The sequence below is a fragment of the Zalophus californianus genome, chromosome 2 (assembly GCF_009762305.2).
Source record: "Zalophus californianus isolate mZalCal1 chromosome 2, mZalCal1.pri.v2, whole genome shotgun sequence".
Lineage (NCBI taxonomy): Eukaryota > Metazoa > Chordata > Mammalia > Carnivora > Otariidae > Zalophus > Zalophus californianus.
Genome location: NC_045596.1, coordinates 44,401,251 through 44,429,059, shown reverse-complemented (window position 1 = coordinate 44,429,059; position 27,809 = coordinate 44,401,251). Strand labels below are relative to the sequence as shown.

Here is a 27,809-nt window from a genome sequence, read left to right as displayed (position 1 = left end):
CAATGTGTATTCCTGTGCCACCCAGCACTCCCAATTCCCCTTAGTTCTTCTTTTTCTTGTTTCCGTATTCTTATTAGCTTCTAATAGCCTAGTAATTTATTATTTCTCTAGTCCTGCATTATTTATTATCTGTCTCCCTCTATGCTAGAACATAAGCTCCATGAGGGCAGAGATCTTCATGTTTTGCTCATTGATGTGAACACCTAAAACAGTACCTAGAGTTCATAATAGGTACTTGACAAAGATTCTTTAAAATCCATTATTTGGGGCACCTGGGTGGCTCAGTCATTAGGCGTCTGCCTTTGGCTCAGGTTGTGATCCCAGGGTCCTGGGATCAAGCTCCTGCATCCAGCTCCCTGCTCCGCGGGAAGCCTGCTTCTCCCTCTCCCACTCCCCCTGCTTGTGTTCCCTCTCTCACTGTGTCTCTCTCTGTCAAATAAATAAAATCTTTGAAAAATAAATAAACAAAATAAAATAAAATCCATTATTTATTTTTAATTAACCACTTTATGAAGCTGTACATGTGTACTGTAAAACATTAGAAAAAATGAAAAACCTCAAGTTCCCACCATCCAATAATATCTTCTAAGTTATGATAAATCAGAGTGGTTTTTATATTCTTTTAAGTGACTGCCTAAGGAATTCTGTCTCTTAAGGGAAAATGGTATGGATAACATCCACCTTACAAGACTTGGTACCTGGATTAAATGAAATAATGTATCCAAACACTATTTAATATAACACTTGCCATAACAACTCATACAGGTATTTTTCTTTCCTTTGATCTTGTCTTTAACTTTCATCCTTCGCCCCAACTTCTAAAAAGCAGCAGATACTTGTAGACAAGAGAATGGTATAATGTCGTTCTGACAGGGGAGGCAGGTAGGGAAGGTCTCCCACACCCGGCACTCAAGATGGATTCCCCAAATTCACAGTACCAAGCTCTACGGCCCAAATGCACCATGAGACACAAGGCCACTAACTATTCCATAGAATTTTCTAACAGTAACAAAACAATAAACAGTGATAATTACATTTTTATATTACATCCTCCCATTTGCAAAAGCTTTTCATATTAATTTTTTCATACAGATGAAAGAAAGGGGCTCAGAGAATTCAAGTGATGTGGTCAAGTTTATACAGCTGCTAAGAGCTGAGAATTAAATCTATAATTAGAAGGATATCAGCAACAAGGATCTTTTTAACTTGACCGTGAAATGCATTCTATCCATTTCTAGAGCCCCACTCACAATAAATACAATATTCTTTAGTACTTTCTCCATAAGCTACTTCCCTCTCCATCCTCTAAACAAACGACTTACCTATCTTAACAGCCACACATCCTTTCCTTGCTGGGTAACTCTCCACCAAAATTTTCTTCTTGTAAAAAGGAGATCAGTGGTTAAGTGTGCCAGGAAATGGAGTACATTGCTGAGAAAACCTGGGAATCACTGCTCTTGTTAACTGTTGAGAAAAAACAAAACATCAAGAGCTTTATATCTTCAGCCCTCTTGGGAAACCTTCAAAAGGAATCTCTTTGCCATTCTGGCAGAAGTCAGTACAAAGGAGTGTTTTTTGTTTTTGCTTTTGTTTTTTCTGAGGTTTTAAATTAGGTTTAATAAAATTAAACTTGCATTCCTTAGCCTAAATTTATTCTAGGGCCTTAAAAGCATTTATTATAAATTATTTCTACTTTTGAAGGGACTGAAAGAATCATATCCATGAACACCAAGGTTCCCAATCCTTCTTACATACAGAATTATCACATTTATTTTTCATGGTAGTTTAGCTAAAATTCAAGAAGCTAGAAGACACAAATTCAACTTAGCAGAGAATTAAAGGCAGTAATCATTAGATTGTTTCCTCCCCCAGAGATAGCAAAGGCACCTTTTTATTCAAATAGCAATCACAGAGTTAATTAGGTTAATGGGCTCCCTGTGGGTAGGGCATGCACAATCTTTTATAAGCTTGCCAGAATGAAAACCGTTACATAGTGATTGTAGATTTTAACTGGAATGGATGTGAGAAATGTCCAGGAGACATCCCCTGATTCAAATATGCCTTTTGCATAGCTAAGAAGACAACGCTCTGCGGCAATGACACAGAAAGAAATCTCCTCAAATCTCAGGATGACAACGGGTGTCTGGCCCTGACGGGGGGTTGACTGTATGAGCTTAGAGAGAAGGATTCCCAGCTCTGGCTACAAGGGGCTAGCTTGTATCAGACCAACTTTCCATCAAACGCAACTAGAAAAGCTGGATAAGTACTTAAAAACCTGTTTAAAGGCGATGGAGTGCTACCAAGGTAGCCAGGACATAAGAGGCCAAGACCTTAGGGAGAAGAAAAACAAAACTGAGACAAATCATTATAATGCTTTTCCTTTCAAGCTTATCTTGGGGCACCTGGGTGGCTCAATTGGTTAAGTGTCCAACCCTTGATTTTGGCTCAAGTCATGATCTCAGGGTTGTGAGATCAAGCTGTGCATTGGGCTCCATTCTGGGCATGGAGCCTGCTTAAGATTCTCTTTCTCCCTCTGCCCCTTCCTTCCCCCTTCTCTCTCTTTAAAAAAAAAAAAAAAAAAAAAAAGGACATCTATTGATCTTAAAGAGGCACAGGGCAAAACTGATGAGAAGCCAAGCAGAAAGCAGCTGCTTAGAGGCACATAAAGTGAGCAGACCAAAAAATACCAGAGCTGAGTATCAAATCAGTTTGGTCTCTCTTTGGATTAAGAAGGTCTGCCCTACTCTAACTGCCTATCAGAAGCAAAAGTAAGCCCCATAGAGGAAGATACCACCATCTACAGTATCTGTGATTCTTTATATAAAATGTCCTGCATTCAATCAACAATACCAGGCATTTCAGGGCATAGATTCAAGAAAGAAACAATGAAAACAGGACCCAGAGGTGACGAGTCATAGAATATGGTCTTTAAAATAATTGCAATGTGTATATTTGAAATTATAAAGATTATAAAATATTTTAACACATATCTCTCAGTAAGTCACAGAACAAGCAAAAAAAAAAAAGACAAAAAATAAGGATCCATAAGATTTGAGTAACACAATTAACAAACTCAGTCTTAGTAACCTATGTGGAATAGGTTGCCCCCAACAACTGTTACTACATATTCTTTTAAGGTACACATGAAACATTTACAGAAATTAACCACATGTGGGTCATAAAGGACCTTACAAGAAATTTCAACAAACAGAAACCACAGAGTACTCTTTTGAACTTACTATTCTGAAATAATATAGATGCGCAGGAAATAGCAAAAATAGTAGTTTAAAAGCAAAATGTAATTTACATACAGGAAAATAGCTACTTTTAAGTGTAAAAATCGATATATTTTGATAAAGGAATCCAATTGTGTAAACACCAACAAAATAAAAGTACAGAGCATTTCCATCACTCCAGAAAGTTCCCTCATGCCCCTTTTTGTGAATTGCCACAACCCAAAGGCAGTCACTGTTCTCATTTCTGTATTTCTATCACCACAGATTAGTTCTGAACTTCATAAAATGGGCTCATATAGAATGTACTCTTTTGTATGAAAATACCACAACTTATAATATATTCTCCTGATGAATGGACATTTGGTAGTTTCCATTTTAGAGCTATTATGAATAACACTGCTATAAACATTCTTGTACAAACCTTTTTGTGAACATATATTTCCATTTCTCTTGGATAAACACCTAGGAGTGGAACTGCTAGGTTACAGAGTTGATGAATGTTTAACTTTATAAGAAACTGCCAAACATTTTTCCAAAATGGCTGTATCATTTTATACTCCCATCAGTAATACATAGGAGTTCCAGTTTACACAGCCTCATCGACATTTGGTGTTGGCAGACTTTCAATTTGAGCCATTCTAGTGCGAGGTTTTGATTTGCAACTCCCTGGTGACTAATAGTTGTAGCTTTTTAAATATCTTCTTTTATGCAGTGTCTGTTCTAAGACTTTTGTCCATTTTTTAAATTGTAGTTCTTACACTATTGCCTAACAGTTCTTTTTATATTTTGATACCAGTCCTCTGTCAGATATACGTATTACATATTTTTTCTCCCAACCTGTGGTTTTCCTTTACAATGTCTGTCTTTTTGATGATCAGAAGTTTTTAATGTTGATGAACTCCAATTTATTGTTTTTCCTTTATGTTTAGAGCGTTCAGTGTCCTTCAACAATCTTTGCTTAAAGTCTACTTAAAAGCCTAAAAATATTCTCCAGGAGTTCTACAGTTTTAGCTTTATAATATATCTCAAAATGATTTTTGTTTGTGGCATAATGCAAAGGCAAGAGGTTAATTTTCCTCCCACTTGTTCTAGTAACCCTTGTTGAAAAGACTCCCTCCCTAATTGAATTGTCATAGCACCCTCATCAATTAATTGACATACAGCACAGTATGTTTTCAATTAAGCTAGAAATCAATGTATAAGTGATAACCAGAGTCCTCAAGTGTTTGACAATTAAGCAGTACATATCTAAATAACCAATAGGTCAGTGAAGAAATCACAATGGTAATTAGAAAAAATTTTTGATGTAATAGTGAAATGATAAATTAAAAATGGTGAAATGTAGCTATGGTTATATTTAAAAAGTTTAGAAAGCAATCATTTATATATCTATCTCAAGGAATTAGAGAAAGAAGAGAAATAAATCCAAAGAATGAAAGAGGAAGTAAATAATAAAAAAATAAAGAGCAGAAATCATCAATGAACTTTAGAATAAGTAAAGAAAAGTCATCAAAGGCAAAAAGTTAGTTCTTTGAAAAAGACTAGTAATACTAATAAATCCTTCAGTAAGCTCAAGAGCCAAAGCTGTTCATTCTTAGCTCTATTACCTGAGTCTTCTTCCCACAATGCTGTTTCAGACAAAGTCTCCTCAGTTCCTCTGTTGTTGTTCCCAAAGACAAGCACAGGGTTTATTTTGCTCATGAAAGTTTTGCTTTTATTTTTTACAGAGAAACAACGACAGAATAACAGAAACAGGGGAACATTGCAAAATTCCCAGAATCTCAAATATGAGCTCTTTGCCAGCACCATTATGAGGTCAAAACAATATTGACCTAATATCTAACAAGACATCAGTTCCCAAGATGTGAAACTATCAATAAAACTATTTAAAATACTGATTTACATCCACTATTATTAAGAGTGAACTACATTCTTAGTGCATATTCTGCCTTAAAAGGGCAACTAACACAAAAAAGCCAATGTGATTAGCAAGACATTTTAAAATTAAGTTTCCAGCCCTATGATCCAGCAATTGCATTACTAGGTATTTACCCAAAGGATAGAAAAATACTGATTCAACGGGGTACATGCCCCCCAATGTTTATAGCATTAACAATAGCCAAATTGTGGAAAAGCCCAAATGTCCATCGACTGATGAATGCATAAAGAATGCATAATACACACACACACACACACGGAATATTACTCAGCCACCAAAAAGAATGAAATCTTGCCATTTGCAATGACATGGTGGAGCTAGAGAATGTATGCTAAGCGAAATAACTCAGACAAAGACACATACCATATGATCTTACTCATATGTGCAATTTAAGAAACAAAACAGATGAACATAGGGGAAGGAAAAAAAACAAAGGGAAGCAAACCATAAGAGACTCTTAACTATAGAGAACAAAATGAGGGTTGCTGGAGGGAGGTGGGCAGGGGATGGGCTAAATGGGTGATGGGGATTAAGGAGCACTTATTGTGATGAGCAATAAGTGGGTGATGTATGGAAATGATGAATCACTAAATTCTACACCTGAAGCCAATATCACTCTACATGTTAACCAGCTAGAATTTAAATAAAACGTGAAATAAGAAAAATAAAATAATAAAATCACATTAAGTCTCCAGAATGTGAATATAAATCTCTCTTTTTCACTGATGTTGACACTGTGAAACTCAATACAATAAATAGCAATAAGTATTTTCAAACAAAAGATAAAAAGCCACACACCATCTGTGAAATATTCTGCCACTGTGAAAAATGATTTAAATAATATACCCAAATCAACCACTTGTATTAATTTATGGATAATTACATAATGCACAGATAAAATATGGCAATCAAATTCATTCCTTAGTCAACAGTTAAAGAAAATGTTGGTGGAGCTCTAAGGAAATAAATATTCAAAAATTACTCACCATGTAAAATTTATCATACTATTCAATGAAAGTACACGTTTCTGTCTCAATAATGAAAGACCTAAAGAACTACTTTTTTAGTAAACCACTAAAGAAAGGAGTACCATGGAAGAAATATATGTTCTAATAATAAATGACTTCTTTAATAAAAACAATGTTTTATGGAGCACATATATGCACCGAGTGAAGTGAAGAAAGGAGTCCTGGAAAAGTTAATACCACACATGAAATGCACTAATTGCCTCACTCACAGGCAAGCTCTTACTGAAAAGAAGTTGGATCTAGAAGAGCACCAAGAATGTCACTGGCATCGTTAATTTAGTAGAGTCATTATAAAACCTTGTAATAACATGGGGAGTGATCGTGACAATTTTTTATACTGGAGACACAGTGGTTGCTTGGTTATTGTCATTCTCCTGCACCAAGAAGAGTTGTCAAATTTTAAGTTGCCTCACATTTTTTCTTTTACAAAGAGACAAGTGTTCTAAAATATCATGACTGCTTCAGTGATGCCAACTATCAGCTATATACTTCAGAAGAGATATTTTTGATGTAAAAAAAAGCATGTTTAATATTTTTTTTCAAAAATAATTCCTTAATAGCAATTCTGCCCATAGCCAGTGGTTATTTACTTTTCTGATAAAGTTGATGCTTTAACAATAGGTAATAATTACTTTTCAAGGAAAGTCATCATTCTATGGAAATAGTATTTTGAAAATGGGTGTTCAGAGAGGTTTTTATCAGGTGATGTTGTTGTTGAAAACGATGAAAGCATCACCTAGGAGTCATCCTTGAATTCTTTCTCACATTTCCCACAACTAATGTCAGCAAATCTTGCTTGATCTACCTTCCAAATATGTCAAGAACACAATTCTCACTGTCTATAATGCTACCATGCTAGTCCCAACCAAAATCATCTTATCCCAGATTAATGCTACAGCTTCCCAGGTGACCTCCTTGCAAATACTCTTCTTGCCCAAATCCTGCACCATACCACTGCCCCCAGCAGCCAGTCACCTTATTAACACCTAAGTCAAATCACACCATTCATTTGCCCCAAGTCATCTAATGATTTCCTATATGTCTCAGTATAAAGCCAAATTCCCTACAATGGCCTACAAGTCATTATGTGATTTCATCATTACCTCACTGACATCATTTCCTAGTACCTTTGTCTTTACTAATTCCACTCAAGCCCCAGTGGTGCTATGCCTCAGAAGCCAGGCACACTTTGCCTCAGGGCTTTCCACTGGCTGTTCCCTTTGCCTGGAATATGTTCCCAGATATCTTCCCTCACTTCCTTCAAGTCTTTACTTAAAGATCACTTCTCCACAAGGCCTTCCCTAGCCTCCCTATCTAAAATAGCAACAACTCCCAACACTCCCCATTCCCCTTCCTTGCTTTTTTCTTTAATGCTTCTCACTATCTAATATATTTTAACTATACTTTTTTATCAGCTTATTGCCTATCTCCCTCTCTCACTGAATGAGGGCAGGAATTTTTGGTCTGTTGTGCGCTTACTGTTTTAGTCTAGTATGATGCCTAGCATTAATACTTGAATATGTGAACGCTGAAAGAACAAGTAGTCAGTAAAAACCTTCATATCTGCACACTTTAAAAGCTTGGAAACCAATGGGGCACCTGGGTGGCTCAGTTGGTTAAGCGACTGCCTTCAGCTCAGGTCATGATCTCAGGGTCCTGGGATTGAGCCCTGCATCGGGCTCCCTGCTCGGTGGGAAGCCTGCTTCTCCCTCTGACCCTCCCCCTGCTTGTGTTCCCTCTCTCGCTGTCTCTCTCTGTCAATTAAATAAATAAATAAAATCTTTAAAAGAAAAAAAAAGCTTGGAAACCGAATTTTTCTAAATCTTCCAAATGAATTTTAATGAGTTTTGAACTCTTTGCTAGAAATATAAAAATGCAATACCTTAATAATAATTAGCAAAAATAACTGAATAACATGGGAAAGTAAAACTTATTACTGAATTGAAACAAAAATTTTGGCATAGCTGGTAGATATGACTGAAAAACATGTATTATGATTTACCAAGTGCAACCAACAATGTCATTCTTCTATTTGGATCGGAATCTCTTTATGAATTATCTTTTTTAGCTACTTAAATGAAAATAAAATGAACTTATAACCACACCTTCAAATGTCTATGTCACATAGTGTTAAACCAAAACAAAACAAAGCAACAAATAATGACATATTCAATGAATGTACTCTCATGGAGCAAAGGGAATTTTTTGTACTACTAATCAATAAGATGAAAATTTAAATATTTTATCCTTATCTCACCCTTTAAAAATGTCAATTCTGTAAATGTTTTATGGTATTCAAAATATTCATATGTTCAACATTTATAAACAAGCAAACAACCATGGGAGGAAACAATCTTCATTTACAGCTTGGAAACCACTGTGCTAAAGACTTGGGAAGGAGGGAAGAGGCACCTCCCGTTCCAGTTGATAGAAACATAAAAACCATCCAATAATTACCACAGTATGATAAGTATTATGATGCCCTCCTCTGCAGCTTTGTCCCTCATGACTCCCTAAATGACTCAAACTTTACAAAGTTCATGCTCCAGTAACAGCTAACTTCTGGTAATTTCCCATGCACAATTCTTGATTCTGGACCCCTTTGCTTCAATCTAGGGTTGCCAGGTAAAATATAGGATGCCATTTTCTGGGTGGCTAGGAACAAAAATAATTATTAACATGGATTTCCCTAAGAAAACAGTAAAAGCAGAAAGCAGCAAAAGAGCAAGAAAGGAAGAAAAGACACTCCTCAAAATTTTTTTCTTTCTTTCAACTCTTTATCCTCCTTTTAGTGGCAAGTGAGAACTAAGTTTAAATGAAATCATTAAGCAAAACTTTCTAGAGAACCTCCCCCAACCTACCAAGGGCTGAAATGAGCTCATCCTTCTCCTAAAGAAGTCCCCTTCTTTCACAGGGTTCCAGGACCTGGGCATCGACCAGTGATGCCAATACCTGTGCTGCTTAGGCTTCAGGAGCCCAGCTCAAATCTCATGATGTTTATAATTCTCGTTAGTCAGTTGGGATGGCATTTAATATTCACCATTACCCCAATATATCTCATTCTAAAGAGAGCACTCGCTTTATGTACAGTCGATTCTCATTATTTACAGCAGGTACGCTCTGTTAAGTTGCCACGGACACTGAATTACTGACCATGGAACCACTGCTCGCGGGGGAAATATATGGCTAAGCTCCTGAGAGCCTCTGGCCACATTTTGATCAAGCAATCAATATATACACATAATCTTATTTCATGTGGGGTCCTATTTAAAGACATCTTATTTGGGGCGCCTGGGTGGCTCAGTCGGTTAAGCGTCTGCCTTTGGCTCAGATCATGATCCCAGGGTCCTGGGATCAAGCCCCACACCAGGCTCCCTGTTCAGCGGGAAGCCTACTTCTCCTTCTCCTGCTCACCCTGTTTGTGCTCTCTCTCTCTCTGTTAAATAAATAAAAAATCCTTAAAAAAAAATAAAGACATCTTATTTAATATATATTGTTGATCTGTTAAGACTGAACTCCTGGCCAAAAGCACTATAACTCATGCCTGAATGAAGCTTATCTAACACACAGATTTCTCTGTAAAGTACATCACAGCCTTCTTGCACTCGGGGAACACTAAACAGCACATTGGCACTATGCATGGGGGCCATTTTAAAAACAGTGCAACACCAACAACCAAAAACCCACAAAAATGCAAAAAACCATGTTACTGAATTGACCAAGAAAAGGATACTTGTTTACAATATGGGAGCTGCAACAAGAAGGCAGACAATTGCCTTGTTCGATCTCAGCTGGGAACATGCACACCAGGTAACTAAAATTTTTCACTGATCTATGGATGTCTGCAAATGACCACTAAAGTGCCCCAAGTATTGATTTTAGGGTTACAAATAAATTTTAGCTAGCAGGTAAACTGGCAAATACAGAATCCATGAATAATGAGTATTGACTGCATTGTATGTATGGTTCCAGGTCCAAAATCTGGTTTTCCTCTCTTAAATTTCTTCCCATTTAGATAAAAGAAGTCCGGTGAAACGCCACTAAATCTTATGACTCCCAGCTCAACTACACTAGCTCCATGGAAGCCCACTTACTGTTGACGTAGCAAGCTACAACTTCTCCTATGCTGAACACTCAGGTTTGGAACCCTAGTCCCATCTCTATTCATTTCCTTTCTCATATCTTCAGGGGGAACTTTGCAGAACACTTGAAATGTTAACAGTTTGTGAATCAAGAATAACTATATCTGGGTCTCTTTTTCAGATACAACAACAAAATCAGCAATAATGAGGCAATATAGGTTTTAGTATATGCGCTGCCGAAGCGAGCACGGCAATACAGGTTTGGTATCACGCCCTGGCAACTGATGGGGAAGAGGGAGCGGGAAGAACAACGGGACCCTTCAGTGGGCCCAGAGTAGGTATGTCCAGGTAAACTCCTCTGAACAAGTTGACAAATAGACTTTTTCCTTTTGTCATGGCCACAAACAGGTATTCCCCAGCCCCTGCTGTGGGGGTCCACCCTAAAACAAGTGCTAAGAGTCAGATGCTTGCAGTTCAAGCTATCAGTCCAGCAGTGAGGAAGACCAGGGGCCAGGACCACATCTCCAGGACTCATTTACTTCTACAAGTCATGCTGCCTATGAGCTGCCACTTGAGAACAGATTGTAACAGAGAAACTACGGCTGAATTACTCAGAAAGTTTCTGCCTGGGAGTAGTAACTGTGCTGCTGGTTTGGGCCAGGTGGAATTAGGTTTCTACTTTGGGCAGCTTCCACTCTTCATGCAGATACAACCCAGTCACTCTGAGCAGTGTATTCTCGACCCATTCTCAATAGCAATTGGCAAGAGAAGCTGTGACTCAAAAGTCAAACTATGGAAAGAGCCCAGATGTCCATCAACAGATGAATGGATAAAGATGTGGTATATATATATACAATGGAATATTATGCAGCCAACAAAAAATTGAAACCTTGCCATTTGCAATGATGTGGCTGGAACTAGAGGGTATCATGCGAAGAGAAATAAGTCAATCAGAGAAAGACAATTTTCATATGATCTCACTGATACGTAGAATTTGAGAAACAACAACAACAACAAAAAAAAGAATTTGAGAAACAAGGCAGAGGTCTTAGGGGAAGAGAGGAAAAAATGAAACAAGATGAAGTCAGAGAGGGAGACAAACTGTAAGAGACTCTTAATCTCAGGAAACAAACAGGGTTGCTGGAGTGGAGGGGTGTGAGAGGAATGGGGTTGCTGGGTGATGGACACTGGGGAGGGTATGTGCTATGGTGAGCGCTGTGAATCGTGTAAGACTGATAAATCACAGACCTGTACCCCTGAAAAAATACATTATATGTTAATAATTAAAAAAAAGGGAGAGAGAAGCTGTGACTCCACTTTGGGTGGCTCAGAGAGTGGACAGCAGGACCCACCCTGTGATACTCTTCTCCTTTTCCTTCTTCAAGGCCTCCAACTTGACAGCACAGTGTAGTAGGAATATCTGGACTTTGGGCCAAGAACCCCAAATTCCAGTTTTGTCAGGATATGAAATTATATTGTAAGGTTGGAGGGAAAAGAATATAAATTACCTCCTTCCCTTTCTTCTCTACATGCATGCACTAGCAAGAGGAGAACAGAAATTCTGCTCCTTCACCTCCTGCCTTCCTCTGCCTCTTATGTTCCAACAGAACTTCTGGGATTGTGTAGGTGCAAAAGATCTGCCCAACAGTGTGTGGTTGGAGCTATAAAAGAGGGAAATCTAAAGCCATGAGCACATGGAAACATTTCCACAGATGCTTTATCCATAGAGTCAGGCTGAAGGGTTGAAATCTAACCCCCTTCCAGATCTTAGAATTTTCTACTGTTCCTCTGCGCAGAAGATACCTCTTAGCCAAACTACAAGTTTTAGTAATCTGAAAGGTTCCTGCTAGTATTAATTTTCATTTCTCATCTTCTTTTCACTATTAAATTTCAGAGGCAAGTGGTCTATACCTTTTATCTCCATCATCTCAGCACTGTTCTCTCCTTAACCCTCCAAATCATTCCTGATCCTGCCAATCTAATTGCACTTCTGAAAGTCAACAATGACCTGCGACTCCCAAATAAAAGCCTTTGCTTACTTCCTACGTTTTCCTGACACTCAACACTCTCTCATCTGCAGCCCCCTATTATACGATGCTAACTGGACACCACTATTTAAAATTTTGTTTCTTTAGTTTCCTTGATAACTGTATCTTCCTCATTGCTTCTAACTCTACATATGTTTCCCCCTCTCTCTGATAAATGTTCAAAGCAAAGCAAATATCTATTTCTTACCAGCTGTAATGACAACACATTTTTTTCTAAGACTAACACTGGTCATTTCGCTTACTCATTCGCCATTATTCTCCATGCCTTGTTAGTTTTTTAAAAATCTTGTGTTTTTCCTTGAATGTCTCTTTATTCTCTCTGCCCCCATCCTAATCCAGGCTCTCACCTATTCATGCCTGACTTGCTGCAATATCGTACTGTTTACTTAGTCAGCCTCTGCTATGTGCTAAATATTATTGCCAGATTAGTTCGGGAAATTCTTCTTGCATTAAGTTACTCCCTTCCTATAAAACATGCAATGACTCTGTTATTCACAGAATACATTTCTAACTGAGTCTGTCATTCAAGACCTCCCCACTAAACCTGGCCCCACTTAACCCATCTAACCCCTTCCTATTACTTACACCTACCACCCGCTATCACAAATTGCCTACTCTGGGCAAATCAGTGTCCTTGTATCCCACAAGTATCCATGATGAGTCTCAAATCCAAGCCTTCCTTACTTTCAATGACCAACATAGAAAAAAATTTGATTTTTCCTGGACCTTCCAATTAACAGTCCCACCACCACTGTGATTCAAGATCACCACCCCCAACAGAGCAACAGCATATGCATACGCCCCACAAAGAGCCTCACTTTCCATGGCTAATTGGATTCCACCAGGAACCACCATTCCACTCAAACCAGAAACCATGTGAGAGACAGGGAGTGACAAGCCAAGAAATGAAGGCTCCTCTATGTTTGTAATGTTGGCTTCAGGAGGTTATCCCATTATGGAGGGTGGAGGAGGAAGAAGAACAGGGGGAAGGAAGGGTTTTTTGTTCTGCTGCTCAGTGAAAGTACAAACAGAACCTGAGTATCAGAGACTGAACTCATTCAATTCTTTGCAGTACAGTAGCTCACCAGATACATACTTCTCTGGTTGTCTGAATTACAGATGAGTAAGCTAATCTATGGCTTTCTTTTCAACTTCTCAAAGGTAACTGTTTATAAGCACATCTTAGGAAATAAACTGCACCTCCCTGATAGTTGGAGAATAAATGGCTATTAATTTCCTATATTTTTAGAGAAAAGCCTAAGGTTCAGGCATGAAAGGATGAGTCTGGTAGGGGGTTATGAACCGGTACAACTGTTCACCAACTCTGGAAGGTACAGCTCTGAGGCAGACAGCCAGTGCTCCTTCCCTTTCGCGAGTACAGGCATACCCTGTCCTACTGCCCTTGGCTTGACAAAGGCTGCAGTTTTTACAAATCGAAGGTTTGTGGCAACCCCGTGTCAAGCAAGACTATCAGTGCCATTTATCCAACACTTCGTGTCTGTCACATTATGGTCATTCTCGCAATTCAAACTTTTTCATTATTATCTTTTTTACTGTGACCCGTGGTCAGTGATCTGTGATAGGGGGCCATGAGCTGTGCCCTTAGAAGATGACGAACTTAATAGATAAATGTCGTGTGTGTTCTGATCGCTCCACCAACCGGTTGTGCCTCCAACTCTCTCCCTCTCCTGGGGCCTCCCTAGTCCCTGAGACACAATACTGAAATGAGGCCAATTAATAAGCCTACACTGGCCTCTAAGCGTTCAAGTGAAAGGAAGGGTCACATGACTCTTACTTTAAATCAAACGCTACAAATGATGAAGGTTAGTGAGGAAGGCGTGCCAAAAGCCAACAGGCTGAAACATAAGGCTTCTTGCACCAAATAACCAAGATGTGAATGCAAAGGAAAAGTTCTTGAAGGAAATTAAAAGTACCACTCCAGTGAACATACAAACTGTAAGAAAGCAGAACAGCCTTCTTGCTGATACGGAGAAAGTTTTAGTGGTCAGGATAGAAGATCAAACCAGCCACAACATTCCCTTAAGCCAAAGCCTAATCTAGACCAAGGCCCTGACTCTTACTCTGTGAAGGCTGAGAGAGGTGAAGAAGGTGCAGAAGAAAAGTGTGAAGCTAGCAGAGGTTGGTTCATGAGGTTTAAGGAAAGAAGCCATCTCCATAACATAAAGTGCAAGGGGAAGCAGCAAGTGCTGATGGAGAAGCTGCAGCGAGTTCCCCAGAAGATCCAGCTAAGATCATTCATAAAGGTGGCCACACTTTCAGTGCAGAAAAACAGCTTTCTATTGGAAGGAGATGCCAGTTAGGACTCTCCTGGCTGGAGAGGTGAAGTCAATGCCTGGCTTCAAAGCTTCAAAGGATAGGCTGACTCTTGCCAGACGCTAATGCAGCTGCTGACTTTAGGTTGAAGCTAATGCTCACCATTCTGAAAATCCTAGGGTCCTTAAGAATTATGCTAAATCTGAGCGCCTGGGTGGCTCAGTCGGTGAAGTGATGACTGCCTTTGGCTGGGGTCATGATCTCAGAGTCCTGGGATCAAGCCCCGCATCAGGTTCCCTGCTCAGCAGGAGGCCTGCTTCTCCCTCTCCCACTCCCCCTGCTTGTGTTCCCTCTCTCACTGTCTCTCTCTCTGTCAAATAAATAAATAAAATCTTTAATCAAAAAAAAAAGAATTATGCTAAATCTACTGTCTGTGCTCTAGAAATGGGACAACAAAGCCTAGATAACAGCACATCTGTTTACAACATGGTTTACTGACTATTTTAAGCCCACTCTTAAGACTACTGCTAAGGAAAAAAAAATATCTTTTAATATGACTGCTCATTGACAATGTCCCTGGTCATCCAAGATCTCTGATGGAGAGGGACAATGAGATTAATGTTGTTTGCATGCCTGCTAACACAGCATCCATTCTGCAGTCCATGGATCAAAGAGTCATTTCTACTTTCAAGTCTTATTATTTAAGAAATACACTTCATAAAAAAAAGAGATACATTTCATAAAGCTGTAGTTCTCATAGACAATGATTCTTCTGATGGATCTGGGCAAAGTGGACCCTGAAGATGTAATTGAATTGCTGTCATCTCATGATAAAAACTTTTTTTAAAGAATGTGATTTGTTGGGTGTCTGGGTGGCTCAGTTGGTTAACTGTCTACCTTTGGCTCAGGTCATGATCTCAGGGTCCTGGGATCGAGTCCCACATAAGGCTCTCTCCTCCGTGGGGAGTCTGCTTCTCCCTCTACCCCTCTCCCCTGCTTGTGCTCTCTCTCTCTCAAACAAAAAAATAAAATCTTTTTTAAAAAAAGAATGTGATTTGTTTTATGTGCTGGTTTATAAGGTCAATTGTTGAAATGCTGATGGTCTTTTCCTACAGAAACTATTTGACAAATGGTGGTTAGGTTTTCAGGCTAGCTCTCACATCTAATTATCCACGTATGTGAAGGATCCAAAGTCTTTCTGTGTTCCCAAATCCCCTTGATCCAAAGGAAGGCCAGGAAGGGATGGCTCCAGTTTCTTCTGTGTCCTTCCAGGGATCCTTTGCATATACAACCACATATGTATATGTCCTCACCCTTTCTCCTCTCCTTTTTCTTAACATAAAAATCGGATATACTACATACCATCCTTCACATTTGTTTTCGATTAACAAGATATGTTAGTGATCACTGCATATCAGTGCAACAGATCAACCATGTTCTTTTTATTTTTTTATTTTTTTTAAAGATTTTATTTATTTATTTGAGAGCGAGACTGAGATAGAGAGAGAGAGCATGAGAGGGTCAGAGGGAGAAGCAGACTCCCTACTGAGCAGGGAGCCCAATGTGGGACTCGATCCCGGGACTCCAGGATCATGACCTGAGCCAAAGGCAGTTGCTTAACCAACTGAGCCACCCAGATGCCCCTAACCATGTTCTTTTTAATAGCTCTATGGATATAATATTAATCACTTTTATTTAAAAATTAAAATAGTGGGGCGCCTGGGTGGCTCAGTTGGTTAAGCGACTGCCTTCGGCTCGGGTCATGGTCCCGGAGTCCCGGGATCGAGTCCCACATCGGGCTCCTTGCTCAGCGGGGAGCCTGCTTCTCCCTCTGACCCTCCCCCGTCTCATGTACTCTCGCTCTCCTTCTCTCTCGCTCTCTCAAATAAATAAATAAATCTTTAAAAAAAAAATTAAAATAGTGTATAAATTTATACATAATTTCATTGTCTAAGGTAAATTTAAAATTTCCTTTTTTCATCATAAAAGCAGTTAGTAACAACAATCACCACAAAAGGCAAATCAAGAGTGAAAAAAATTGTCCACAGTGTCACTAAAACTATAGTGGTATAGTTCTTTCAAGACAATATTCTTAAAGTCTGGTGCATGGAGTGTTTACACCACAATCATCAAACATGCTGTCAAATAGGCAGATTCTAGGGCACTGTCCCACACTTATTAAATCAGAAATTCTGGGGCACCTGGGTGGCTCAGTTGGTTAAGTGTCTGCCTTCGGCTCAGGTCATGATCTCCAGGTCCTGGGATCAAGCCCCACATCGGGCTCCCAGCTCGGCGAGGAGTCTGCTTCTCCCTCTACCCACCCCCTCACTCATGCTCTCTCTCAAATAAATAAATAAAATCTTAGAAAAAAAAAAATTCTGAGTATGGGGCCTTAGCCTTACAAGATTTATTACTGAAGTTTGACAACCATTACTTGAAGGCCCTCTTCTCTACCTTAAAAAAAAAGTTTTACAAAGAAAAAAAAAGAGACAAACAAGAAAACAGACTCTTAACTCTAGAGAACAAGCTGCTGGTCACCAGAGGGGAGGTAGGTGGGGGGAGGGGTGAAACAGGTGAAGGGGACTCAGAGGACACATACCATGGAGAGCACTGAGTAATGTAGAGTTGTTGATATATTGTACACCTGAAACCAACATAACACTGTATGTCAACTATACTGGAATTAAATTTTTTAATTTTAAAAATTAAAAAAAAAGTTGTAGTTATAGTTTACATGCATTATTGTATTCCCACTTTTTTTTTTAAGGGTTATTTATTTGAGAGAGAGGGAGAGAAAGCACAAGCGAGCGCACACGCATGGGGGGCAGAGGGAGAGGCAGAAAATCTCAAGCCGACTCTGTGTAGAGAACAAAGCCCCACATGGAACTCGATTCATGACCCTGAGATTATGATCTGAGCTGAAACCAAGAGTCAGATGTCCAACTGGCTGAGCCACCCAGGCACCCCCCAATTTTTTTCAATTTGTAAAGCTAATGTTTTATGATAAGCATCTTTCCATGTTACTAAATTGTCTTCACTATCATCATTTTAAGGGCCTGCATAAATACTCCATTGAATAAGCATTTCTTAATTTACTTATCTTTTCATCTTTTGTTAGGCATTTAGAATCATTCAAATTTCACCTTCACAATTCTTTTTTCACTAGGTGCCCACCTAATACAACTTTACTTTCATTTAAGCCATGTTTATTGAAGCCCACCATGTCTAGGTCTCACTAGGGACAACTAAGATGAGGAATTCAAGTACTCTAGACCTGCTGAGTTTAAAATCTAGTATAGACAGTTTACAATCTAGAAACAATCAGCCAAGGTTCTCTTTAATTTGTTGGTCTTGGTAGGGGGTTGAGTTTTAATACCTCTAAGACAGCTACTCTTATGATTTCTATTTTACAGATGAAGAAACTAAAGCTTAGGGTAATCAAGCAGCTTGCCCAGCATCACAAAGTGGAAAAACTGAGATTTGTACCTGGACAGTATGATTCTAAGGCAGAGATCAGCAAACATTTTCTGTAAAGGGCCAGACAGTATGTATTTTAGGCTGTGGGATCAAATGGTCACGGATGCAAGTATTCAAATCTGCTATTGCAGAGTAAAAGTACCCAACAATACATTAATGAATGGGCATGGCTATCGTCCAATGAAATTTACTTGCAAAAACAAGCTCCTGCTCTAAGGCATATATTTTTACCTCCATGCTATTATGCTGTTTCATCCAGCCAGTCTGATATATTGAGCATGCTAGGTACATACAAGGTGGTAAAATTTATAAAATGAGTCTGCCCTTAAGAAGTTTGAAGATGAGAATTCTTAATCTCAGGAAACAAACTGAGTGTTACTGGAGTGGTTGGGGGTGGGAGGGATGGGGTGGCTGGGTGATAGACATTGGGGAGGGTATGTGCTATGGTGAGCGCTGTGAATTGTGCAAGACTGTTGAATCACAGATCTGTACTTCTGAAACAAATAACGCAACATATTTTAAGAAAAAAGAAAAAGAAGAAGATAACAGGAGAGGAAGAAAAGGGGAGTATGTCAGAGGGGGAGACGAACCATGAGAGATGATGGACTCTGAAAAACAAACTGAGGGTTCTAGAGGGGAGGGGGTAGGGGGATGGGTTAGCCTGGTGATGGGTATTGAGGAGGGCACGTTCTGCATGGAGCACTGGGTGTTATGAACAAACAATGAATCATGGAACACTGCATCAAAAACTAATGATGTAATATATGGTGATTAACATAACAATAAAAAAATTTAAAAAAAAGAAGTTTGAAGATGAGAAAAAGATAATGTGACTTTGAGTAAGACATTTAACCTCTGTCAATGACTCAATTTTAAAGCTACAAATATTGTTAAATAATAGTTTTCCTTATACAATATGGATGTTGTGAAAATTAATGAGAGTTTATATATATATTATCATTTGTTCAGCTGAATGTCATTTTTTTGTTTTTATTTTATGTTAATCACCATACATTACATCATTAGTTTTTGATGTAGTGTTCCATGATTCATTGTTTGCGTATAACACCCAGTGCTCCATTCAATAAGTGCCCTCTTTAATGTCACTTATTTTTAATGTTAAACTGATGCTTGGTCTTTATCAGTCCCAAAGGAGATGAATAAATAAATCAATCTGTTCTTTGCTCACATAGGAATCCCTGTATGTTAATAACTAGAAAATTTTATCTGATTTAATTGCCACATACTTTATTTTTATGAAGAACTTTTAAAATTTAGGTGGCTCAGTTGGTTAGGTGTCTGCCTTCGGCTCAGGTCACAGTCTCAGGGTCCTGGGATCCAGCCCCCAGTCGGGCTCCCTCCTCAGTGGGAAGTCTGCTTCTCCCTCTCCCTCTGCCCCTTCCGCCCCCCCCACTTGTGCTCTCTTTCTGAAATAAATAAATAAAAATAAAATAAAATTTATGTTACATTACATTTTCTCTTGGGACCAAAGAACTTTCACATTTCATTTTTTTAATATGATGGGAAAGAAAAAAATCTGTATAATTCAGAAACACTGCACTATGTCCTCAGCAAATTAAACATCCACAGTATCTTCCTGTTATTTAGGTTTTCTGAGTTATAAAAATTCTCTGAGTGTATCTCATGGGCATTTTGACACTCATGGAGCTTCTGTAAAAAAACAGGCAGGAAGAATCAGACATTTACTTTTAGGGAGTAAAGAAGATAATTTTTAAATTGCTCAAACAATTATACACTCAAAAATAAGAAGGAATGAACTCCTGCTACATGTAACAACAGGGACAAATCTCAAAAGCATTATGCTGAGTGAAAGAAGTACAAAAGGCTAGGTCCTATATGATTCCATTTCTATGACATTTAGGAAAGGGCAAAACTACCGGGACATGTTTCTTTTCAGTGGTTGCCAGGAGCTGGGACCAGGAGGAAGGGATGTGAGGGAACTCTTTGGAGTGATGGAAATGTCCTATACTTTGACTGTGGTATGGTCAACATGACTATACACAGGCCCAAACTATACCTCAAGAAGGGTAACGTTTACTGTATGTAAATTAGACCTGTCCAAACTGTTACAGAGAATTCCTCAGGCAAACACAAGTAGGACTAAGAGGTTCCAATAAACTGCTGGTCAGGCTAAGTTCTGAATGGGAGCTTATATTGTGATTCGGGTCAAATGCACTCCACTTGATTACTCTCGAAGACATACCCGGTGAGAACTTCAGGGCAGGGCTGGTCTCTAAAAGTGGGAGGAAAGAGAACGTAGTAAGTCAGGCAGTTGGAATGTCCTGACCCAGATGGCAGTGTCTGGCCATTCTTCACAAACTCCGGAGAGGTTCCTGTTTCACTGTGTGAAGGAAGTTTAGGTAAAATACATTCCTTTCTGCTACATTCAGTCTGACCCGTATCTTTGCCTCAAACTGCCTGGGAAAATAGAACATGCCCACTGCCGACACTGTAACTTAGGTTATGTATAACTGTATTCAGAAATGTTTCTCGAGGGCCGCCTGGGTGGCTCACTCGTTAAGGGTCTACCTTCCGCTCAGGTCATGATTCCAGGTCCTGGGATCGAGCCCTGCAGCGGGCTCCCTGCTCGGTGGGAGGCCTGCTTCTCCCTCTCCCACTCCCCCTGCTTGTGTTCCCTCTCTCGCTGTGTCTCTGTCAAATAAATAAATAAAATCTTTAAAAAAAAGAAAAAAGAAATGATGCTAGAGCCAGCATTTCAAGAACATCCACTGGGAGTCTACCATCTGCTGGGCAGTGACAGAGCAGCTCACAGGAGCCAGATCCCTGCTCTCCTGGAGCTCAACCTTCCAAAGGATGGCTAACAGCTCACAGTTATCGAGTGCTTACAATATACTAGCTGCTATATGGGCCGACTCATTTAACTCGTACAGCTACCGAGGTGAGCAAACGCTATTATTATCATTCCCGTTTACAGGTGAGGAGACAGAAGCCCTGAGTTAAGTAAGCACACATAGGTCCAAGGACACACGGCTAGTAAGCAGCAGAACCGGGTTTAAGCCCAGGCCAACCTGCTCCGTAGTCCATGGTCTTAGCTACAGTCTCCGTACACTGCAGGATACAGGTCAGCACAAAGGCTGTACTTACATAGTCCCAGAAAATCAGTACTAGAGGCCTAGGAAATGACTTTAACATTAGAGAAAGCTATCCCATTTATATAGAAACAGTGTTACTTCATGATATAAGGTTAAGCAACATTAATAATTTTTTTCAAAAGGAAATACAAATTAAGATACATACAGAAAAACGTTTACCTTATAATCAAAGAAATAAAACAAAATGAGATTTAACATTTTGCTTATTAAATGAGCAAGCAAAGAATTCAGATGGAGACTGCAAAGACTAATGCACTGTTAATGGAAATGTAAATTAATATAGTTTGAAAGGCAGTTTGCATTCTGAGCCACAAAATACTTATTTCTTTTAACCTAGTTTTTCCATTTATAGGACTTTATCTTGGGGTACCTGGGTGGCTCAGTCGGTTAAGTGGTTGCCTTCGGCTCGGGTCATGATCTCAGTGTTCTGGGATTGAGCCCCATGTTGTCAGGCTCCCTGCTCAGCAGGGAGTCTTCTTCTCTCCCCTCCCCCCTACATACTCTCTCTCTCTCAAATAAATAAATAAAAATTTTTAAAAAATATATGACTTTATCTTTAGGAAATAATCTAACATATGGAAAGAAGTTATGTGCAGCAAAGATCTTTGTTGCAGCAAACGATACAGATTTATAACAATATTTATTATTTATACAGTTAAGTATATAAACAATTTAAAAATCCAAGCTTAAAAATAAAAATTAAAATTAAACCTACACACCTCTGATCCAAATTTGTCCTTTTCAACAAAGCAGGTGTTTGTAGTCTTACCTGCTCTGGTTAGGCTGTAGTTAACATCAGCTAAAAGCATGCATAAGCAAAAGTGTGGCAAAACACAAAATAGGTATCAAGGTTTTATTTTTTTTAAGATTTTATTTATTTATTTGTCAGAGAGAGACAGAGCGCAAGCAGGGAGAGCGGCAGGCAGAGGGAGAAGCAGGATCCCCACTGAGCAGGGAGCCCGATGTGGGACTTGATCCCAGGACCCTGGGTTCATGACCTGAGCAGAAGGCAGCCGCTTAACCAACTGAGCCACCCAGGCGTCCCAGGTATCAAGATTTTAAAAAGGAAGAGATTTCACTTGCCAGAAGTATGAGGAATCTGGTGGACATATGTAACGGTATCAGGCCCCAAATTACATCAATCTGTGGGACTCTTTCTTTTTTCTCATCTCCAAATGCCAGAGAGAATAAGAGTTTTTTCTTTCCACAGTCCCTCCTAATTTTACACATTGCCAAAACATGTAAATTTATGCAAAAGCAAAATGCTATTTTAGTACTTCCTGACGGAATCACTTTTATTGATTTCTTCCTACAAAAACAAACATCTCACGCTGAGTTACCCCTACAAATCCAAAGACTGAGAACTAATTATTACAATTACCAGGGATAATGAACATTTTTCAGCTAATTATTTTCCTTACAGACATTAATGGGTTTTTTGTTTTTTAAACTACAGATCTTAGGGGCGCCTGGGTGGCTCAGTCGTTAGGCGTCTGCCTTCGGCTCAGGTTATGATCTCAGGGTCCTGGGATTGAGCCCCGCATCGGGCTTCCTGCTCGGCAGGAAGCCTGCTTCTCCCTCTCCCACTCCCCCTGCTTGTGTTCCCTCTCTCGCTGTGTCTCTCTCTGTCAAATAAATAAAATCTTTAAAAAAAAAAATAAATAAATAAACTACAGATCTTATCTAGGATGAGGAATATCTCTGTGGTTTTCTTACCCTATCCAGACCCCCCCAGATAAAGCTTTTGTCTGGAGTCCTCTATGTCTTCCTCCTGCTGTAGTGCACATCTTCAGGATAAAAGGTAATGAGAAAATATTTGCTGGTATGCTGGTCTACCTTACAAACTGCAGGAGATTCAAAGGGCAGGAGTACATGGGGCAGAGGGTACTGAAAGTGAAGCAGGACAGGTAGGCAAAGGTGAACACACTAAAACTCATCCTGCATGTATGCACATCAAATCATTTTATTTTTACAAATCAATTTGAGAAAAGCAGGCATAATTGTCCTCATTTTACTGGTGAAGAAATTGAGGTTTCCAAGATTTAAGTAGCTTGCCCAAAGTCACTTAGCTGCCAAGGGGCAAAAGCAGAATTCAAACCTGGTTTCAGTGCAGTCACTTTAAGCTGGTGTCCTCAATTATCTGTCATGCAGCACCTGTCTTCTGCAGAAGGAGGATATGTCTTCTGCAGAATCTGTTCATATTAACATGAACTTTATAAGTAGCTTGCTTTTAAAAAGCAGGTAGCAAAATAGTATGAAACCTCATCCTATTCAAACTATGGGATGGTTAAAATATCAAAATACAGGAGTGACTTAGCTAGGAGTTCTCTGGTATGGCTATTTTTGCTAGATTTTTTATAAGTCAAAGTTATTTTAATATTTTAAGATTTTTTAAATCAAGGATAAGAGGCCAGATACTATGTCCCCAGCAGGCTGGAGAAGAGGCTACTGGGACTAGTTAGCACTGGTGATGACTGCATTTGCACAATGTGACCATGGCTTAGAAAGATTTTGCCCAGCTTTCCTAAACAGACCCTCCCTCAAGAAACAGGAGAAAATGTACTAGAGATACAGAAGTAAGTGCTAGGACTTTTTTCTCTTCTGTGGATACTAATGATAACCTTTCTTTCCTTTTCATGATAACTTTAAACCAGGACCTTTTTCTTTTTTTTTTTTTTTAAGATTTATTTCTTTATTTTAGAGAGAGTACGAGTGAGGGGGAGGAGCTGAGGGAGAGAGAATCTCAAGCTGACGCCCCGCTGAGTGAGGAGCCAGATGGGATATGGGGCTCCATCTCACAACCCCAAGATCACAACTGGAGCTGAAATTGAGAGTAAGACGCTCAACTGACTGGGCCACCCAGGCGCCCCTATGCCAGGACTTTAAGAGTGATTACCTTCCCCAGGGGGTGAGCTACTACAACAGTATAGAGTAGTAACTGCTCTCCCATCACATATGGCATGTAACCACTTCTGCATAAGGCAGGTGGGAAATGTTCCACAGAGAAAATGACTTTGTGGGGCGCCTGGGTGGCTCAGTCGTTAAGCGTCTGCCTTCGGCTCAGGTCATGATCCCAGGGTCCTGGGATGGAGCCCCGCATCAGGCTCCCTGCTCCACTGGAAGCCTGCTTCTCCCTCTCCCGCTCCCCCTGCTGAGTTCCTGCTCTCACTGTGTCTCTATCAAATAAATAAATAAAATCTTAAAAAAAAAATGACTTTGGAGTGAATATGAAGAAAGAGTCAGTCAGCTGGGGAAGCAAGAAAAGAGTAGAGAAAAGAGCATTTAAAAGTGCAGAGGAGTGAGAGTAAAAGCTTGTGTTTCTTTGGAGTTGAAATAACAATACTGAAAAAGAAGTTGTGCACTAGGATCTGTCCTGGAATAGTTCTCCAGCTTCCATCAATATGCAAAATTAGAATTCAGACAGAATCCTTAAAGAGTTGATTGATGGTGGTGCCAGTTCAGTGACATCATCCTGATGGCTGTGGCAGTTTGCTGTCACCTTGTGATACACATTCTTCTCTCTCCATGTTGACATATCACACAGGTGATAGCCAGCCATAAAGATAAGGTATTATTTTCCCCTAAAACAAATATCAAGTAGACAAGTTGTGGGTCTTAAGCAGAGATTTATCATCTTCTACAAAATACTAATGAAATAGTTGCCAACTGAGCTGAAATGATTACAGCTCCCCAAAATGTACTTTCCTGAGAGAAACAGGCAGAATGAGAACAAGGTCTACTTTTATCCAAGAAGGCAAGAGCTGGATGATCTTTGTTCTCTCCTTCGAAGAAGTTATAAAAGACATCAATTTATTTATAGCATTTTCTGTAAGGACCAAGAGACTTTCAGGCAAAAGCTCTATTTTTGCAAACTGAAAGAACACAAAAACAGGCCACTCATTTTCAGAAGGCTATACTTGCATAATCCAAACATTTTAAAGAACATATTTATCCCACAGGAACAACAGAGAAACAGCATTTGGTATTTCTACTTGATCTGTGGAAAAGAGAGTATTTGGGGGTGCTCAGTTGGTCAAGGGTCTGCCTTCGGCTCAGGTCATGATCTCAGGGTCCTGGGACAGAGCCCCACATCTGGCTCCTTGTTCAGCGGGGAGGCAACTTCTCCTTCTGCCTGACGCTCCCCCTGCTTGTGCTCTCTCTCTGACAAATAAATAAATAAAATCTTTAAAAAGAGAGAGAGAGTATCTGTACTAAGTGTCAACAACCACATTTCGAGGCCTTTCTAGGAGTTGTTTTACAACTATAAGAATGCATGCATGCGTATTTATTTACAATTTGCCTCATTCCATTGAAATTTGGAACGACTTTCAGCAAGTACATGTTGTAAGTAAATAAAAGTAAAATATTAACAGAAATTTTGAAGTCCAGATAGGGAAAACGTAAGTGAGAGTAGAAATTCAAGACCACTGAAATGAAAGACACAAATATGCATGCTATAATTAAACTCTGAGTTAGACTTCAGGGCCCTAAGAAGTCAAAATGAAGAGAGAGGCATAATTAGTCCCATCATTCTCACTAGTAGAAAGGAAAAGGCCCATTAGAACACCTCAGGAAAACAAAGTTTTCCCAGCCTTGAATTTTAAAAGGAAATTCTCAGATGGAGCATTCTTTGGGGGGCACTAAATCAACACTGCCCTCAAAACTTCTATGTTAAATGCAATAACTGATTTATTTCTTCCTCCCAATCATCCTTTGAATAAAAAAAAATACACACACGTACACAACAACAGCAACAACAGGACAGACATTAAAACCCAGCTTCATGAAGGACATCTTTAAGTGACTAAGGTGATTTTTTTTTTTAAGATTTTTATTTATTTATTTGAGACAGAGAGAATGAGAGAGAGAGAGAGAGAGCACATGAGAGGGGGGAGGGTCAGAGGGAGAAGCAGACTCTCTGCCGAGCAGGGAGCCCGATGCGGGACTCGATCCAGGGACTCCAGGATCATGACCTGAGCCAAAGGCAGTCGCTTAACCAACTGAGCCACCCAGGCACCCCTAAGGTGATTTTATTCAGCAATTTTATTTGCCAGCAGACTGGTTGATAGGACTCAGAAATTCAAAAATGAGTGAATGGGGGACATTTTTCTCAGGCAATCTTTCAGAGAAGATACTCATTCAGTCATTCATTCATTTCTGGAGCTTCTACTAGATGCTAGGAATCAAGTTATGTGCTAAGGATTTGAAAGTATGGTAAGACATATTCCCAATTCTTGAAGAACTCATGATTTAGTAAAGTCTGATTTTCAAAGATATTTTTTATCAGGGACCTTTTCTCCACAAATTTTCTGCAGTAACTCTTCAGGGCAACTTAGAAGGGATGAGACAAAGAACAGTATTTTCCATGCTTCAGTAAAAGCACTGATTACATGATTTCACAGCTTGTCTTGACACTTGTTTCCTGGACAGCCTAGGTTTAAAGCCTAGCTCTGCTATTTCCTAACTATGCGAACTTGAGCCTCAGTTTCCTCATCTGTAAGAGAGCAGTAATTAATAATACTTATCTGATAGGATAATTGTAAGGATGCAGTGAGTTAATAAATGTAAAGCACCTAAAACAGTACTTGGCAAATACTGTGTAGGACACAGTACTAATGTTTCCAAATACTCAGTCCCCTTCCTGGTTCCTCAGGGATACCCTCTGGTATCTTCACTCATTCCATGTCATTTGCAGGATCCTGTAGGAGGATTATTTATCTCCAACCCACTGACAATGGACTTGGCCTTGGACATTAGCAGATGAGTAGAAATAATATACACACTGTCTGAGCAGAAGTTTTAATAGCCATTGCATGCTTCCACTGGCTCTCTCTTTTCCCTCTGCTATGAGTACACTGTGTCCCAAATAGGGGCTGCTCCTTCAGCCTGGATTATGGAATAAAAAGACACAGGGAGGGGTACCTGGGTGGCTCAGTTGATTGAGCACCTGACTCCTGGTTTCAGCTCAGGTCATGATCTCCAGGTACTGGGATCGAGCCCCACATCCAGCTCTAGGCTCTGCATGGAGTCTACTTGGGATTTTCTCTCCCCCTCTGCCCCTCCCCTCCATTCGTGCATGCACTCTCTCTAAAATAAATAAATAAATAAAATCTTAAAAAAAAAAAAAGGCACAGGGAGCAGCAACAGCTCTAATGTCAATCTGCCAAAGATATGTAGCTGACTAGAACAGCTATTATTATTTCAATTTTAACAAAAAGTTTTGAAAAACTTTTAAAAATCAATAGGTATGTATCTCAAATCATCACAACAGATTCTCACAACATATCTGAATATATCTAATTGGCTCAGTCAGTTAAGCTTCCGACTCTTGATTTCAGCTTAAGTCATGGTCTCGGGGTTGTGAGGTCGAGCCCGGTGGTGGACACTGCACTCAGTGTAGAGTCTGCTTCAGATTCTCTCTCCCTCTCCCATTGCCCCTTCCCCTCCATGCATGCTCACGAGCACTCTCTAAAATGAAAAAGAAAAAGAAAAGAGAGTAACTTACTTCCTATTCCTTACTACTGTTTCTTTTTTTCCTTTATCTAGCAACTACATCCCCTGACAAACCTTAAAGATAATGATGAACGTCTC

General features: G+C 39.5%; 1 protein-coding gene across 9 annotated transcripts in view; it reads right to left on the bottom strand.

Annotated features, from left to right (window-relative positions):
- Positions 1–27,809, bottom strand: part of CRACD (capping protein inhibiting regulator of actin dynamics) — a 258,544-nt gene that overhangs the window by 129,259 nt on the left and 101,476 nt on the right. For all 9 annotated transcript variants that reach the window (XM_027597477.1, XM_027597476.1, XM_027597475.1 and 6 more), the window contains one exon: positions 1,323–1,464. The gene's annotated coding sequence lies outside the window, so the exon portion shown is untranslated. The remainder of the gene's footprint in view (positions 1–1,322; positions 1,465–27,809) is intronic.